This window comes from Toxotes jaculatrix, chromosome 9, assembly GCF_017976425.1.
Source record: "Toxotes jaculatrix isolate fToxJac2 chromosome 9, fToxJac2.pri, whole genome shotgun sequence".
NCBI classification, from domain to species: Eukaryota; Metazoa; Chordata; class Actinopteri; family Toxotidae; genus Toxotes; species Toxotes jaculatrix.
In genome coordinates this window covers 17,227,064-17,233,063 of record NC_054402.1, presented here as the reverse complement: position 1 = coordinate 17,233,063, position 6,000 = coordinate 17,227,064, and positions in this window count along the sequence as shown.

Below are 6,000 nucleotides of genomic sequence, written 5' to 3'. Positions count from 1 at the left end.
CAAATGTGTCAAATCTGATTGTTTAGTATGTTTGAGTCGATCAGGTTGCTTATTGTTCAACAATAATAATAATAATCATTTCTTTTTGTTCTTTTTTTAATTTGTGTTTTATTCAAATTTCATGAGATCCATATAAGGATGCACATAACTTGGTTGGCTAAACAAATATGGATATATATGAATTTACAAAATATAAATAGTAGCATTTCCACACACTTTTAATACATATACATGAGTGTTAAGCAACAGGGGGGAAGACATATAGGTTATATAGGTCATATACACCCAAAGACATACCTGGTTTTGCACACAGCTTTATGTGTGAACAAATAATTCAGAAAAGAAATATAGTATTTGACCTATAAGCCGTCATTTTGCACATCTGAAACAGAGGAATCAGTGAGGCTCAAACAGACAGGTCCATCTCTTTTATCTTCTCTTTGATGTCCCTCGTTCTCCCTCACTTTAATCTAACACTTAGTTTTATTTTATCTTTGCCAGAGTATATTTGTATGTATTTGTGTTTGTTTTAGTCTTTGCACAGAATTTGCATAGAAAAGCAAGATTTGTGATTTCAGTCTCCAAAGGGCTTTACACACATACACACACACAATCACACGCACAATCACACACACAATCACACACACACACACACACACACACACACACACACACACACACACACACACACACACACACAGACACAGACACTGCATAAAATCTCATAGTATTTACTCACAGGTACAGAAGGTAAACAGAGTGAACTGTGGCGTCTGTGTCAGTAAGATACTTAAGGCTTTGTATCTAACCCATCATTTGAAGTAGAAAATCCACAATGGCCCCTGCTTTCATAACGAAAGGTCCTTGTAGATTTCAGATCTAAGCACAGAATAACAGATGAGATAACGTATACATATACATTCCTGCACATAGACACAAATACTGTACTCAGACACACAGCCAAGCCAACACGTACTGTACTAACAAATTCACATACTTGGCGTGAGATCAGAGAGACATGCTTGCCAGTTTTGCAGTTTCCATTTCTAGTCTTTGAAATCAGCGTCCACTTTCATGGCTGAATGTCAGCTCTGTCACGCTGACAAACATGCAGCTTAGCGTTCTCTTAGAGGTAAGATACCCATTAGATCTGGAGGTAACTGTTGCTTTCACTACAACAGTGACAATTGTCACAGTGTAACCGTACAGCCAGGATTTGAACCACTTTCAGCTTCAAGAGCTGCACGTTCCATGCCGTTGCACACTTCAAGCTTGTGAGACGTGGTGGAAAAGCCTGGAACCACAGAAATAGAGCAGACCTCTGAGTCAACACCTCAGCACGTGAATCTGCTTAGTTTTAAGAGCCAGAACCAATTATCAAATAATTCTTATAATGGCTAAGACATGGATGGCATTGATTTATTTCTTTTTTCTTTTTTTTTTTTCTTTTTTTTTTTGGAAGCATGACAAAAGCATTGTAATAAGCCATTTTCTCATATGAACTGTTTGACAATGTGGAGTTGCCCTTTCACACATATAACACACACAAATGTTTGGTATTTGTTTGTGGATCGGACAGTGCATTTGTGAACACCATGAATGCCACAAATTGTCATTCACATTTATAGATCATATGACACAAAATTATCACCATTATTGAGACTAATTTCACTCCACAGTCGATTTTGTTGTTTTGATGTGTAAAAGGACCAACAGGAGTGGTGAGTCTTTCTTAATCAGCTGCCGTAATCTAGCTGGCCAAACATGCCATATTTTAGTTAGTAGTTGGGCATATTGACTGACACCTTACATTAGCAGGGACAGTAGTCAAGTAGCCAAAGGAACATAACTGATGAATTAAGCAATTCACTCTTTTTTGAAATACTGGAACAAATTGTGCTTAGTAGGCTGCAGAGTTAAACAACTATGACTTTGATAATGTAGTTGTCAAGGCATCAAGGTGTACTGTACAATTTTTAAATGGTACAAACCATCATACTTATTTTCAAAATAAATTTTCATTGAAGTAGCCTGGGTAGTTTCCCTGTTGGGGATAGTCTGCAATTAGTTTTCAATTCCAGACTCCTCAGGATGTCAATACATAACTTTTGTAGCACAGCAGTAGGCTAATACATCAAGCTGAATATCCAATACCCTCAAGTGTATAAATCAGTGGGGAAGTGTCTTGCTGAGGCATCCCTTTTTCAACCTATCAATTGTGGTTTCTTTCCCAACTTGATCTTTTCCCACTCCCCTCGTCTCTCCTCTCCTTTTGATCTCCCTCAGCTCCATTCGCAGCTCTTTCTCCAAACTAATTCCTCTAAGTATCTGTACCGTTGTTCAAGTAAATCGTGTTTTCTCACACGGTCTTTTTTCCCATGTCACTTGTTTTTTTGGTTTTTTTCTTTTTAGTTCTTGCTCTCCACCTCCACTGCCACTTGCCTTTTATCTTCTTTCAGCTCCATCCCTTTCTCCTCGTCCCCCTCACTCACCTCTCCAAATGACAGCCCACTCTCCCATGACGGCTCCAGGCCACTGTCATCCCTATGTGTGTGTTGTATCTGTGTGCACTAATGCCCAAGTGGCCTTTCAGCTCCCAGTCAGAGTAACAGATTGGAGAATTTTTTTTTTTTTATTGGATTTATTTAGGCTCTTTCCTGGAATGTGTGTATGTGTGTGTCTGCATGTGTACATGCCTCTGAGTTTTTATTTATTTACAAATCATCCTCAAGGCTTTGTGGGTGCATTTGTGCATGCATGTGTGTATTTTGTTGTGCCATGTGACAGATTTCTCACAGATAAGAGCATTGCGTGGCTGGGGTTGAATTACATCATTCGCCACAAGGCATAACATTTCCGCTCCTCTCCTCCTTTCTTCCTGCTCTCCTCCCTCTGTTTTTCATGCATTTCATGTCAGGAAACCTGGAGGTGGGCAACTACTTGTATCCATTCTAGTCCGTGGATTGTAAACTTTGCATATTATGAATTTAAGAGTGGCATTTATTTTTAAGTGCCTTTCTTCTTACAATTGACCTACAAAACCTCTAAAGGTTATGTAAACCTTTGCATCAGATCATTAATGCAGTACACATACTGAAAATCTGATACAAGTAGACCTGATTGTTTATGACAAAAAGGACGAGAGATGATTAAAAAAAAAAGATCACCATTCATGCTGCTACTCTTTATTATTATTATTATTATTATTATTATTATTATTATTATTATTATTATTATTATTATTATTATTATTATTATTTTCTCAGCCAAATCCAAGTTAAGGTCCTAGGATCCAAACTAATGGCTTGATTTTCCGAAAGTCATTGTTAATGTTCAGTTGTTCTCATGAAAGTACCTTGACAAATTTTTGAGGGAGATTGAGAATCACTGTGGCATTGATGCCAAGTTTCCTGAAAGGATAGTGGATTCATTTTAAGATGCCAGACAAAGAAGAGTAGTCTCCTTTGATTTGCGAAATGATTCCAGGTAGTTTGGGGGAGTGAATCACCTCTGCATAGTTAGTGTTAACTTTTGGGCTGAAAATAATGTAATGAATATTTATGAAAGCTATTGAGCCAGATACTGAGGTGCTTTATTGCCACCTTTTTGCAATAAGCTGCATTAAACATTAAACTGGAGCTGAAATGATTAGTAAAATAATTGAAAATTTGATTGTCAGAAATTAATTTAAAAATGATGTAAGTCAATTATTATGCATTATCAATTATAATGCAATTAATTCCCCATATTCTCTGATTCCAGTTTATCAAATCTGAGGATTTGCCTATTTTCTATATTTTCTATTACCATAAATTGTTAATGGGAAATTGTGAGGAACATTTTTTAATATTTTCTGACATTTTAAAGATGAATGAATTATCAGGAAACCAATAAACTGAATAATCAACAACGAAAATGATTGTTAGTTGCAGCCATACGTCAAGCTAAACACTGCCTGTAAGGAGAGCTAAGTGGCTGCCTCAGAGAAGAGCTATTGTGAACTTTGACCTCATGCAAAAGCAAAGATTTTTCATTGTCTCTCATAACTCCAGAGAAATTTACTGTCCACACTCACTAAAATGACTTATTAGCCTGTTTGTCTGCACTGTGACCTGAACTCTGGTGTGTGTGTGTGTGTGTGTGTGTGTGTGTGTGTGTGTGTGTGTGTGTGTGTGTGTGTGTGTGTGTGTGTGTGTGTGTGTGTGTGTGTGTGTGTGTGTGTGTGTGTGCGTGCGTGCGCACTCTTCTGTACTCCTGACAGAAATTTACTGTTTACAAGGATCTGTATATGACCATACAAAAAGAATGACCCAGATAGCCAACATAGTGACATAACAGTAAATTGATTGTGGTGTGTGTGTAGTTCTGTCAAAGTCCTCATAGTATGCATGCTGTATTTGTGTCTCAGGAGAAAAACTGAGATTTTATGGGGACATGAGTAACAACAGAACTTTATAGAGCATACTTTACAATGAATAGTAAAACCCATGACTGCTTCACACATTCCCTGTTGCTCCTGACTGACTGTTGTGAGTGTGTATACAGGTCAGGGGGTGTTCAGTGAAATTTTTGATTCATAGAGGCTAATTTATATAAGAATTTACTCAAATAAAAGGCTGGAGCCTGGGGTCAGGTTCCTCGCAGATGTGGTAACGGGGAATGTGTTTCATTTCAGTTATTTTTCTATACAATGCAAATATCATTCATAATTTCTCTCAGGCTTCCCTCTTCTCTTCTCTTTAGTCCCTTAAATTATTGTTCAAAGTAAGTCCAACGGTAAAACTTTTCCACGCCTGGTTGGAAGACAAACTCATACATCCATACACCGATTTGATGTCTGCAGAATAGCAATGTCTTATGTGACTCAGTATTCCTTAGGCTATGTTTTTTTTTTTTTTTTTAATCACTGTCAGAAAGGGACAGTCAATCAGGTAAAACTGCCCAGATGGTGGAAGATAAAGAAAACATGATTTAAATATAAAGTTTTGTGCTGGACCAAGATACATCGCATACAATCCAGTCATAATATTGTTTCAGCCCTGCCAATATGTGTCATGACCTGTCTATGTTCTTTTTTCCTATGTTCCCTTGCTGTCCTGTCTCATTATTTCTGGCAAATCGAGTAGAAATAGTATTACTACAAGTATTACTCATGACATACCTCATGTGCCTCTTTCTCTTTCCTTTTCAGAATAGTCATGTTGGATGAAGCCATAAATAAACAGGGTGTATGGTTAAAATCATATTTACATACATAGATTGTCATTCTCATGCAGTTACATGGTCACTTTTATCCCCCTGATACTTTGATACAGAACTGTTGTGCAGGCTTATTGCTGTTCTTTGCTCTCTGGCCCTCCTCTCTCTCACGCAAAGAAGAATGAAAACTAATGACTCCACAACAACTGACTCACCTGAGGAGACACATCTTCAAGGAGACAGTCAGAGACAGAAAATAACAAGAGAATATACATCAGACAGTTTTGTTTCCGTGTTACGTGACAGATAACACAAGATAACAAGATAAGATAGATAGATAGATAGATAGATGGAGTCCTCAAATATAGGGTCACAGTCTGTACACATTAAGAACACACACAAGTATGTACTTTTGCAGACACGCCTACTTACAAGGAGACACGTCTCACTGTGTACTACTTACATGTTGGCTATGTGAACATGACATGAACACAGTGTAAACAAACTTTGGCACACACACACATAAGAAATGCACACCCACACAAACACACACTCTTCTAATAGTTTAAGTGCTGAAAGGAGAGCAGTATTTCAGTGAACTATCCTTTTATTGATCCATTTGAGAGATGAATTATTAAATATAAAAGGTGAACCAACAGACAGCTATACCATCTGTCTCTCTCTCTCTCTCTCTCTCTCTCTCTCTCTCTCTCTCTCTCTCACACACACACACACACACTCACATGCTTCATCTGTCACTCACTTACTTTCATACACTGAACACATTCACTCCATCACACA